Below are 13,217 nucleotides of genomic sequence, written 5' to 3'. Positions count from 1 at the left end.
CATGAGCTCATGAAAGGAGAGAAACCTATCCAGAATATACCTAGCTAAACTTCTCCCAAATTCTTGAACCTCAGAAACTGTGTGAGATAATAATTAGTGTCATAAGCTGTTTGGGAGTAGTTAGTTATGCAGCAATAGATAACTAATATGCCCATTAAAAGAATTACAACCCCTTAGAGAAATGGCTCATTCCAGGGCTGGGGCAGGTTAGGTACCAAATGAGCCTAGAACATCTTTTTTGCTAGAAATTAAGGAAGTGTTGAAAAAATGATGAAGCATATCACGGGGACACAGAAGCCAGCCTGAAGGGAATCCTACTGGCCAAATCTGGGACAATTTGAGCACCAAAATAATTAAGTAGAATAATGATTTCTAAACATTGTAGAAATAGAAATTCGTGATTCTGTAACAATAATAAAAAAGAATGGAGGGTTCTTGCTTACAGCAGAATGCTGAGGACCAGCTAATAAATATAAAGGAGAGTACTAGAGTTGGAGAGTTATCCTTTTATTTTTTTATTTTTATTTTTTTTTTAAGATTTTATTTATTTATTTGAGAGAGAGAGAATGAGAGAGAGAGAGCGCACATCAGAGGGGATAGGGTCAGAGGGAGAAGCAGACTCCCTGCCGAGCAGGGAGCCCGATGCGGGACTCGATCCTGGGACTCCAGGATCATGACCTGAGCCGAAGGCAGTCGCTTAACCAACTGAGCCACCCATGCGCCCCGAGAGTTATCCTTTTATAGCTTTCATAGTAAAGATTGGATCAGACGAGAATTATCAATGGATGGTAAATCTAGGAGGACTAAGACTCTGCACCCAATCCAGTGGTGGGTGGGTACTTCCCACACACCACCAAATAATGTTCCAACACCAGCTGGTTGTCCTACAATTCAACTCAATTTTGGTGCTATCTATCTGGAGATAGCATCAGAACCCACAGGTTAAGGGCTCAATCCTACAAGACTGCCCCCCCACACACACACTTCAGATATTAACTGAAAGTCCAGGTTGTCACCTATGCTCCTGACCAAATGTCTATAGATTGGAGGGTCTAACAGCCCCCTTCTTGGATTCAATTAAGTTGCTAGAATGGCTCACAGAACCCAGAGAAACACTTTACTTACTAGATTACCAGTTTATTATAAAATGACATAACTCATGGGGTACCTGCCTGGCTCAGGCAGTGGAGCATGAAACTCTTGATCTCAGGGTCATGAGTTCAAGTCCCACACTGGGTGTGGAGCCTACTTAAGATAAAATAAAAACAAATAAAATTAAAATAAAATAAAATAAAATAAAATAAAATAAAATAAAATAAAATAAAATAAATGATATAACTCAGCAACAGCCAGATGGAAGAGGTGCATAGGGCAAAGCATGGGAAAAGGTTGTGGAGCTTCCATGCCCTCTCCAAGTTACACACTCTCCCTGTATCTCCACATATTTACCAACCCAGAAGCTCTCCAAACCCTCATCCTTTTGGGTTTCTATGGAGGCTTCATTACAAAGGCATGATTGATTAAATCATTGGCCTTTGGTGACTGAATTCAATCTCCAGCCCCTGTCCCCTCCCTGGATGTAGGGTGGAGGGAGGACTGAAAGTTCCAACCCTCTAATCACTTAATTGGTTGCCCTGGCATCTTTAGGTTACCGAGGCTTTCTAGAAGTTACCTCATTTTTTTAAGTTTATTTATTTATTTTAGTTATTTCTACACCCAATGTGGGACTCAAACTCATGACCCTGAGATCAAGAGTGGCACACTCCACTGACTGAGCCAGCCAGGCTCCCCTAGAAGTGACCTCATTAACATGACAGAAAACACCTAGGCCATTATCATCACTTGGGAAGTTCCAAGGGTTTTAGGAACTCTGTGCCAGAAATGGAAGAAGACCAAATATATATTTCTTATTATAAATCACAATATAACAGGGACATTGTGTTGAGGAACAAGATATTTGCATGGTCATAAAGTAGAAAAATAGAATAATAACTTAAGCAGGTAATCAAAATTAACATCACCAATGAAGGACAGATGTATATTGAATGGCTCTAGACATGATAAAGTATACTACAGTATATTTCAAACTATGCTACAAAATAGTATATTAGATGTAGAGTATAAGTATTAGATATAGAAATGATCTAAATCATCTTTTTTTAAAAAATAATCTCTACATCCAACATGGGGCCTGAACCCACAATCCCAAGATGGAAAGCTGCATGCCGCATCAACTGAGCCAGCCAGGGTGCTCAGTGGGGAGTCTGCTTCTCTCTCTGCCTCTGCTCCTACCCCCTGCTCATGCTCAATCTCTCTAATAAATAAATAAAATCTTCAAAAAAAGAAAACATTTTCAACACAAAAATAATCACATTAGAAGTCAGTATGTTCGATTATATTCCATGCTCTCTGTGTGTACCTAATATCTTCTTTGTTAAAGAAGAAAAGAATTTTGTTTGAATTTTTCTTAAACCAGATTGAAGCGATGAGTCTAAGGGCTTTTATTCCAGGAAAGAACCATCTTGCTTTATAGTGTCAATACCAGTCACCGAGGTTGGAAAGAAGCTACTAGCGTAAAATTGTTCATAATATTTCCTTAGTGAGCTTCTTGGATGTATAGATGAATGTTTTTCATCAAATTTAAGAAGTTTGCAGGCATTATTTCTTCAAATATTCTTTTCTTCCCTTTTCTCTCTCTCCTCTCCTTCTGGGACTACCATTGCATGTATGTTAGTATGCTAATATCTCATAGATCTCTGAAGTTCTGTTCACTTTTCTTTGATTTTTTTTCCTCTCTGTATTCAGATTGGGTCATTTCTTTTTCTTAGATTTTGGGGGGCAGGCAGAGACAGAGGGAGGAGAGAATCTCAAGCAGACTCCACACCAAGCACAGAGCCTGACACAGGGCTTGATCTCACAACCCAGAGATCATGACCTGAGCCAAAACCAAGTCGGACACTTGACCCTGACTGAGTCACCCAGGTGGCCCCAGATTGGGTCATTTCTATTGATCTATCTTCCAGTTCATTCCTGCCACCTCAAATCTGCTGTTGAGCCCTCTAGTAAATTTTTCAGTTATTTATTCTTTGCTTCCAGAATTTCCATTTGGTTTTGTTTTAAAATTTCTATATCTTTATTGAGAATCTCTTTTTGTTGCTACATTGTTGTGTTCTTTCCTTTAATTCTTTAAACATGGTTTTCTTTAGTTCTTTGCACATATTTTTAATAGCTGCTTTGAAGTCTTTGCTAAATTTGGGGCACCTGGGTGGCTCAGTCATTTGGGCAGCATGCTCTTGATTTCAGCTGGGGTCATTATCTCAGGGTCCTGGGATTGAGATCCATGTCAGCCTCCACGCTCAACAGGGAATCCACTTGGGGATTTCTCTCCTTCTCCCTTTGCTCCTCCTCCTGCTCCAGTTTTGTCTCCCTCCCTCTCTCTCTCTCTCTCTTAAATAGATAAATCTTTATTTTTTTAATTTTTTTTATTTTTTAAAGATTTTATTTATTTATTTGACAGAGAGACACAGTGAGAGAGGGAACACAAGTGGGAGAGAGAGAGAAGCAGGCTTCCCGCCGAGCAGGGAGTCCGATGCGGGGCTCTATCCCAGGAGCCTGGGATCGTGACCTGAGCTGAAGGCAGATGCTTAACCACTCAGCCACCCAGGCGCCCCAGTAAATAAATCTTTAAAAAAATATATTGCCGGGGCACCTGGGTGGCTCAGTTGGTTAAGCAACTGCCTTCGGCTCAGGTCATGATCTCAGGGTCCTGGAATCGAGCCCCGCATTGGGCTCCCTGCTCGGCGGGAAGCCTGCTTTTCCCTCTCCCACTCCCCCTGCTTGTGTTCCCCCCTCTCGCTGTCTCTCTCTCTCTGTCAAATAAATAAATAAAATATTTAAAAAATATATATATTGCCATCAGTTGTTCATTTCTGTCCTTCTTTTCATGTACTGTTGCTATGGCTACAATGACCAGGACTTTTATAATAATAATGGATCAAAACTATGCTGGTTTCCCACTCTTGTTACCAATCAAGCACTCATTTCTAAATCATCATTTTTTTAATTTTTTAAAGATTTTTTTATTTATTCATTTGAGACAGAGAGATACAGAGAGAGAGAGAGTATGAACAGGCTCCCTGCTGAGCCAGGAGCTCCACGCGGGGCTCGATTCCAGGACCCTGGGATCATGACCTGAGCCGAAGGCAGACACTTAACAACTGAGCCACCCAGGAGCCCCTCTAAGTCATCATTTTTAACAAAAACAATACCAGATCTAAAATCTCAAAAACATGACAATGGACAGAAAAAGCAAGTTTTTTGAAGGAAGGAAGAAGGAAACAACAGTATAATTCCATTTATATAGAGTTTAAAAACATGCAAACCAATACTGTATGTTGTTTTTGAATAAAACTTCTGTCGTAAAAGCATAAACACACCCAAGGGGATGATAAACTCCCAATCCATATTGAGAATGGTTACTTCTAGAGGAAGAGAAGTAAGGTCAGGGAGGAAGGGACTAATACAACTGTATTTCTTAAACTTAGTGGTATCTGGATGTTTGCCATATCATTCTACAAACTGTATTTATAAAAGATTTAATGAAAACAAACAAACAAAAAAGTTAAATACCAGACATATTGTTTTAAGGAGGCCATGAGAGTTAAATTTCAAAGAAAAAGATCAAGTTGGCTTTTGGAGCTTACAAGCATCTAAATAAAATAGATTTTTTACCCCACTCAATGTCTTATCTGAGGAGACTGGAGACTTTACTTTTGTGTGGTTAATCTTCAAAGACCTTTTTTTTTCTTAACCCTTTTTAGAAAAACACTAAGCCTTCAGACAATGAAACCTTACATTGGAGGATAAGTTGAGGGGTCTTCTAGTGTCAGGAAAAATTGTGAAAGACTTTGAAAAACTGGGTGAAAAAGATTACTAGGTGCTCAGTCTAGCAGATTATCTTCACCTTTCATTGTCTTTGAGCTATTTTACAACTCTGAGTTACAAAAAAACTGATACCAGTAAAGATGATTCTTGCCCCTAAAAATACAAATGCAAGGCATTCCTAGAGTACAACCGATCTCTCTCCTCCTCACCCAAGAAACCAGTGTTGCATCTATTAAGCAAATTAATTTCAGCATTGCTGATTGTCTACACATGTGTCTGCCCTTTGGACTATCTTTTGAATCAGTTGTAATATCTTATGGTTCTCTTATTAATTAATGCATTCAATCAAATCTTAGACACCTGTTCATTTTATATTTCTATGAGTCATGATTTTACATTTAAAAAATAATTATCCTTTGGGCGCCTGGGTGGCTCAGTTGGTTGAGCAACTGCCTTTGGCTCAGGTCATGATCTTGGAGTCCCGGGATGGAGTCCTGGGATGGAGTCCCGCATCGGGCTCCCTGCTCAGCGGGGAGTCTGCTTCTCCCTCTGACCCTCCCCCCTCTCGTGCTCTCTCTCTCTCATTTTCTCTCTCAAATAAATAAGTAAAATCTTAAAAAAAAATAAAAAATAATTATCCTTTAGCTGGAGGGAAGAGGGCTCTTTCACCTCATTTCTGCCAAACCACATCAATTGCACAATACCTGAGGCAGCTCCTTCCTGACTGGAGATGCTTGCCCCTCAGGTTACTTGGTCCTATTATTTTTCTCTTGCTCCCTTCTTTTTTCTCCTCTATGTTAGGGACTTTTTAAAGAATCTGTTGGGATGTCTGGGTGGCACAGTCAGTTAAGCCACCGACTCTTGATTCCAGCTCAGGTCATGATCTCAAGAGTCCTGGAAGCAAGCCCCGGGTCAGGCTCTGCATGCTCAGCACAGGGTCCGCTTGGGATTCTCTCATTCTCCCTCTGCCCCTCCCGCTCATGCTCCCTCTCTCTCTCTCTCTGAGATAAATGAATCTTAAAAAAAATTTTTTTTAAGATTTTATTTATTTATTCATGAGAGAGAGAGAGGCAGAGGGAGAAGCAGGCTCCCAAGGAGCAGGGAGCCTGATGCGGGACCCGATCCCAGGACCCTGGGATCATGACCTGAGCCGAAGGCAGACGCTTAACCATCTGAGCCACCTAGGCGCCCCCCAAAAATTTTTTTAATCTATTTTTAAACCTTGATTCCTTGCTCCCTTGGCAACTGGAAATAACAAATTTCGTTTACTAAGCTGGTAATAGATAAGGTTTTCTCCATCATTAAGACCATTATTTACAACTACTATATGATATAAAAAATTGCCATAGTTATAGCAGGTTTATTTTTTTTAAACTTTTTATTTATTTATTCATGGGAGACAGAGAGAGAGAGAGAGGCGCAGAGGGAGAAGCAGGCTCCCAAGGAGCAGGGAGCCCGATGCGGGACTCGATCCCAGGACCCCGGGACCATGACCTGAGCCAAAGGCAGAAGCCCAACCATCTGAGCCACCCAGCCGCCCATTATAGCAGGTTTAAATCAGACTCATTTCCCAGCTTCCTTCTCACCAACCTCCTTCCTCCCAAACTTCACATTTGCTTTTAACATTGTAAACACACTCCATATACTTGTTAAATTTTAACAAGTAAATGGATGTCCACTGTGTGCTTAACACTACTTAGGTGTTACATGGCGTATCACATGCAAGTTCAAGTCCCTGACCCACGGAAATTTACAATCCAGTTGGGAAGACAGGGAAGCACCAGTATATGCAGTATATGATAAGTGCCAAATGGAGCGAGGTTGGCAATAAATGTTTCATTCATTCATCCATTGAGCAAATAATTCTTTCTTACCCATTACATGCAGGTGTTGTGGTATGCAGTGGTGAAAAAGACCGGCACAGACTCCCCCTTCACCAAGCTCCTTCTAGAAGGGGACTAGAACAAGTAACCAGCTACTTCCAATACTGCATTGCCGGGGCTACAGTGGGGAAGTGCAGGATGTTGTGGCAGCACACGGGAGGAAAACTAATCCCTGACTTGGGAGGTTTGGAAAGCTCTTTAAACTGAAATTGGAAAGAGCTTGGGCCAAATTAGGCTAGGAGTGGGTGGGGAGCAGAAAGGGGTGCGGATGGGAATCAATCCAAACGGTGGGAATACTACGTATTAAAGTCTGGTGGTAAGAGACAGCAAAGCATATTCAGGGAACTTAAAGAAGTTTAGTATGGCTAAAGCAATGAGTTTGCGGGGAGAGCATGGAAAGGAATGAGATGTAGGAGAAGCCGAAAGGGACCATCGGATTACATGGAGCCTTGTGAGCTGTGTTAAGGAGTTTCAATTTTATCCTAAGAACAGTGGAGGAACTATTATTACAGATTTGTGGTTTTGTTTTAAAGAATTGGACCTGATTGTATTTGCATTTTTTAAAAGAGTTTATTCATTTATTTATTTGAGAAAGAGAGCAAGCAAAGGAAGGAGCAGAGGGAGAGAGACAGGCAGACTCTGTGCTGAGCCCAGGACACGGGGCTTGATCTCAGGACCCTGAGATCACAACCTGAGCCGAAACCAAGAGTTGGACACTTAAATGACTGAGCGACCCAGGTGCCCTGGTACTTGCATTTTAAAGGGGTCAGCCCTGGCTGGAATTAGGAGAGTGGATTTTTTTTTGTAAAGATTTTATGTATTTATTTGACCGAGAGAGCGCACGCACAAGCAGGGGAAGCGGCAGGCAGAGGGAGGAAGCAGGCTCCCCGCTGCACAAGGAGCCTGATGTGGGACTCCATCCCAGGACCCTGGGATCATGACCTGATCCAAAGGCAGACACTTAACGGACTGAGCCACCCAGGCGCCCTAAGAGAATGGATTTCAAACGGTGGGGACTGGAGGCAGGGAGTCTAAGCAAAAGATAATGGTGCCCTAAATAAAGGTAATGGTTCTGGAAATGGGAAGAAAAGCACAGACCATGGGATGTTTAGGAGTTAGAATCAACAGGACTTGATAAAAGATTGAAGTGGACATAGCCAAGTAAAGATATACAGGTCTATCTGGATTTCAGACAGACAACTGAACTAGAGATAGAGTGGACAGTCAGGATTTCTAGGACGAGACTGCTCAGAAAGAGTAATAGAAATATAGGGAGAAAGCCCACTACAGAGTTCTGTAAAGGATTGCAAGAGTCTGTGAAGAAGCTGAGAGGTGGAAGGAAAACCAAGGTAACAAAATGCCATGAAGGTCGAGGGAAGGGAGGGCCTCAAAAACAAAGACAAAGTCAACAGTGTCCAAGGCTGCAGAAAGGCCAAGTACATGAAAACTGAGCTGTGACTTTCAGATCTGACGGGTCTGAAGCAGAATATGTCACTCCCAAATATGACTGTAGGAGTTCAGGACATGTCGCTGCAAAATAAGCTCCTTTGGTTTATGGGTTATTGTGAGCTGTAGGCACTTGAAAAACAGCAAATGCAGAGAGAGAGGCTTTCTCTGAACTCCCCTGTGTACCTAAAGACAGATCCTCTAAAAGGAACTCACTTGTCATAGGTACCCTCCCCTGGAGTTTCAATTAACCAAGGAAGGCTGGCGCTTATCACAGGAGAGGAGACTAGAAGTCGACACCACACCCAGACAAACTGTCACAAACCATCATACCTCCCATCTGTTCCTCTAAGGGCCCATTCATCTTCCCTAGAGACCTACAACCCTCCTCTCCTTTCCCTATTAAAATGGTTTTTGATCCTGAATTCTAAACCGTCTTGGGGAGTTACTCATTTTTCCTGGGTATCTCCCATGTGTGTATGAGGTATATATGATAATACACTTCTGTTTGTTTTTCTCTTGTTGATCTTATTATAGGCATCTCAGCTAAGAACCAGAACAGTAGAGGGAAAATAAATTGTTCTTCCTTTACTGATCATTTAGCCACAGGGACCTCACTGGTGATCTTGGTGAGAGTATTTCAGTGGCATGGTGAATCGTGATTGCAGTAATGGAGTAAACTGATGGTACTATTTTTTGACTCTTGTTTTGTAATTACCAGAAAAAAATGCCTTTGTGGCCTCTCTATCCTGTATAAGTGTATTGTTGCCCCATTTAACAATTATTTACATGTCTTTCTTACTACTAGACTTGAGCTTCTTGAACCTAGGAATTGTATCTTACTCAGGTTGATAATCCCAGGGGCTAGCACAGTCTTTGATACATATAAAGGGTGTAATTTATATTTATGATTGGATAAAAAGTCTAGGGGCTGTCTTCCAAATTCAAGTTGTCTGCAATCTCTCAGCCAAACCTCTAAGATCTGTGGTCAGAGTCTGAAGCTTTAGGTAAGCAATCGAGGACAGGAGCTGAAGCCAGGAATCCAGTATCTGCATCCTCCCTGCAACTTCTCGTTCATCCCGGGCCAGTCACAGAGCCTCTTGACTTAATTTTCTCATCCACGAAGTGACCACCTTTATATTCACTACCAGAGGCACTGAGAACCTTAATTAACATTTAGGAAAGAATTTGTAATCCTTATAACATGAGACCCATCTAATCGAAAGCCCATACCATTATCATGGCCCATTTCATTTTTTTAAAAGGATTGATTGATTGATTGATTGATTGATTGATTTGACAGAGAGAGACACAGCAAGAGAGGGAACACAAGCAGGGGGAGTGGGAGAGGGAGAAGCAGGCTTCCCGCTGAGCAGGGAGCCCGATGTGGGGCTCGATCCCAGGACCCTGGGATCATGACCTGAGCCGAAGGCAGATGCTTAACGACTGAGCCACCCAGGCACCCCCATTGCCCATTTCATTTTATCTGGATTTTTTAAAAATATTTATTTATTTGAGAGAGCGAGAATGAGAGAGAGAGAGTACATGAGGGGGGAGAGGGTCAGAGGGAGAAGCAGGCTCCTCGCTGAGCAGGGAGCCCGATGCAGGACTCGATCCCGGGAGTCTGGGATCATGACCTGAGCCGAAGGCAGTCGCTCAACCAACTGAGCCACCCAGGCGCCCCATGGATTTTTTTTTTTTTTAACAGGATTGGTTTTACATTTCAACATGAATTAGTATGCAGTGCTACTGTTAAATTGAGTGTTGAATTTCACTTCCCAGAGAGTTTTCTCCTTCAGTAATGGAAAAATGAAGCATACATTATTGCAGTAATAACACCCTCACTGTGATCTTGTCATTTTCACAAGAATCTTAAAACAGGAGTTCAGCTGAATTATTGCTTAGAAGAGAGACCTTCAGAGAAAAGACATATGCTTTACAGGGCTTTATAGTTCTCATTTCTCCCCCCACCTGCTCCACAAATCCTATAAGGTTCCTCTCAGGGACCTTCCCGTACTCCAGAAAGGACTTCCTAATACTTGGCCCCGGCTATTCCTCCTAGCTCGCTGGCCACCAAAAGAATAGTGGGCAAAGGCTTTTGCCCTAACAGCTGCTGGTCCACACGTCAGCACCGCTCTCTGCAGCACCAGGACGAGACGCAAGGTGCTGCCCCGAACGCTCTGCTTCGGTGTTTCTCATGGCAAGAGATGGTTTCCTAAAAGATGTAAAGATGGAGAGATTATAGGGAAGTAAAAATAGTTGAAGACTGTGCTCAAGTTATCACGTAGTGTCTTTCTCTTTAGAAAGGTGCACATAATTATTCACAAGGGAAAAAGACCTGGCAGCAGGAGATGCTCACTATGCCCAGGTGAGCAGCAAACTCGAGTTTTTAATCAGTTTCCAGTTTACAACTACCGCCTACATTTTTCCTGATACCACTAATAAACCTCCTTCCTCTAGCTGATTTCAGCATTTCATCAGCCTGAGCGCAAAATCAGGAAGCCAGCAATACAAGAATGTCTTCTGACAGCACAATGCCAGGGAGCAGATGTGCTGGGCTGCGTGCGGGGTAGAGGGCATACCTACGGAAGGGCAGGGGGAAGGGGGTATGTGAATAAAATCAGGAGTGAAATAACACGAAAGGAGTGTCAAGTGCAACTAGTCTGAAACACAACGTGCAACCAAATCCTTGGCAACAGTATGAAATTACTCTCAGGGAGAACATTCAATTAAACCAGTATTTTCAGACTCCAGTTGGAAAAGGATTGCCAAGCAGCAGAGTACTGAACATCATCCAGCGCAGCAGCTAGATGACAGATACATAGTAAAAGTGGATAGGTGAACATGTATATAAAGATGTAAGCATTTTTGTGTGTTGGAAATTATAATATTCTGAGTAAATTAGTAAGAATTTTATATTTTAGGGGTGCCCGGCTGGCTTAGTCGGAAGAGCGTGCAACTCTTGATCTTGGGGTCGTGAGAGATTGCTTAAATAAGTAAATAAATAAACCAAAAAAAAAAATAATTTAAATCTCAGCCAGAAGAAACTAAGTAGCTCCTTAAGTGTCAACAGATGATGTAGCCCTACCATATTACTCTACAGGCTCTGTGGTGCACAAGTGCTAGACTTGCTGAGGTTGCTATCTGAGACGCCCGCGTACAGTCTCCACATATCACATATGTATGTAAATACAGTGCATCATCTCTTACTGTAAACAGCATAACATCCAGCTCATTGCATGTTGGCATCACTGGAACACCTGAAAGCTTGCCACCTTTTTTCCTGGAGTCTTCCTGGGCTGACTTTAATTCTGCACCTTTAGGTAAGGTCTGCCTAAACTTATCTTAAATCCAGCTGCTTTGGTGGTTCCAGGGCTTGACCTAGGTGGGTCAGGTACCCACTGGTATGAGATCCACTGAGACGGTTTTTTCCCTTTAATTCATCTTTTTTTTCTATGCTTCTGTCACATATAATCTGCAAATGCATTTCATTCATCTCACTTTGGTCAAGCCCTGAGTTGGTGGCTGACTGAGTGGCTGTATTTTCTTTGCTGGGAGGAATAAAAACCCAAATGATCAGCAGGTCTCATGGCGGGGTGGTCACTAAGGCAGGAAGGCTTACCATGCCAGCAGAAGTCCGGACTACCACTATGGGCAACAAGATGCATCATGTCCTCAACAGCATGTGTCTCTCAGCGCCTCAGGGTATCCGGAAGTTTCCTGTGGACTGAAGGCCTCACGCTGGAGCCACTCCCTCCCCACATCGCCTCAGCACAACTGGGAGAAGCAGGCTGGACAAGGGGGCAAGGCAGAGAGTGTGGTGACAGCCAAGGGGGATGCTGGCTTCCGGCTCTAGCTGCTGTTCCCACAAAGCGTCCTCATCCAGACACAAAGAAAGAGCCACCACGGCTCCAGTGTCTGGACAACATGTATTTTAAGAGATTAATTTATGGGATATTTTTTTTTCCTCTCTCTCCCTGTATATTCTCTTCCCATCAAGCAGGGAGCTTTTATGCTTTACTGCTACAGAGAAAGTATATGAAATGGCAGAAAGCAGAGACTTTGGTTTCTCATTTACCAAGCACTTAGAAGAATGCAGGTTTGTGGTAGAAGCAGAATGAAGAGAAAAGAAAAAGGTTCAAGAGTTTTACAGTGGAATGTCTTCAAGAAAGTTGAAAGGAGGGCGCCTGGGTGGCTCAGTTGGTTAAGCGACTGCCTTCGGCTCAGGTCATGATCCTGCAATCCCGGGATCGAGTCCCACATCGGGCTCCCTGCTCAGCAGGGAGTCTGCTTCTCCCTCTGAACCTCTTCCCTCTCGTGTTCTCTATCTCTCATTTTCTCTCTCTCTCTCAAATAAATAAATAAAATCTTTAAAAAAAATTAAAAAAAAAGAAAGAAAGTTGAGAGGAACAGACCCCCTTCAGTCTTGGCTTCCTGGCAAGGCCCCAGAGATGTGACAAAACTTCAGAGAAGAAAAGCACTGGGGCCCTCAGCCTGGCAAGCAAATCCCATGTCCCAAGTGAGTCACGGAAACAATGACCCAGTGTCAGAAGGGCACCGCCAACTTGGAATTGGGGAAGATTGTGAAATCTTCACCAGGTCCCCGAGGGGAAACACCAGGCATGACTGTCTGTCAGAATGGGGCTCTGAGGCAGAAACTCAATTGATGTGGAAAACAAAGAAAATGCTGTGCTGCGAGTCGGACTTTGTAGACCGAGAATCGTCTTCTCTGCACATTCATTGGGAGAATTGTGGAGGGATTTTACCGTGTCGCTGGAGCTACATTTTCCAGAACTCCCTCCCCAGTGTTGTACACACTGGGCTTGGCCACAAGAGAAAGATCCCGTGAGATTTGGAAGGCAGAAGCGAAGTGGCAGCCCTGAGGCTCTGGAGGTCGTTCAGGGGCCTGGGTGCCACTGCCCACCTCCGAGGTCATCTGGCGGGTCGGGGGCAGCCGCTGGGCCCACAGTTCCTCCAGGTCCACTGGCGCTTCCCGGGGTGCCT

The 13,217-nt window shown here is 43.2% G+C and overlaps 1 pseudogene; it reads right to left on the bottom strand.

Annotated features, from left to right (window-relative positions):
• Positions 1-11,445: 11,445 nt before the first annotated feature.
• Positions 11,446-11,884, bottom strand: LOC112821880 (UPF0461 protein C5orf24 homolog; annotated as a pseudogene).
• Between the last annotated feature and the right edge of the window lie 1,333 nt (positions 11,885-13,217).

The sequence above is a fragment of the Callorhinus ursinus genome, unplaced genomic scaffold (assembly GCF_003265705.2).
Source record: "Callorhinus ursinus isolate GAN/ISIS: 27379988/994484 unplaced genomic scaffold, GSC_fseal_2.0 scaffold8, whole genome shotgun sequence".
In the NCBI taxonomy this organism is placed as follows: Eukaryota; Metazoa; Chordata; class Mammalia; order Carnivora; family Otariidae; genus Callorhinus; species Callorhinus ursinus.
This window is presented reverse-complemented; position numbering and strand designations above follow the sequence as displayed.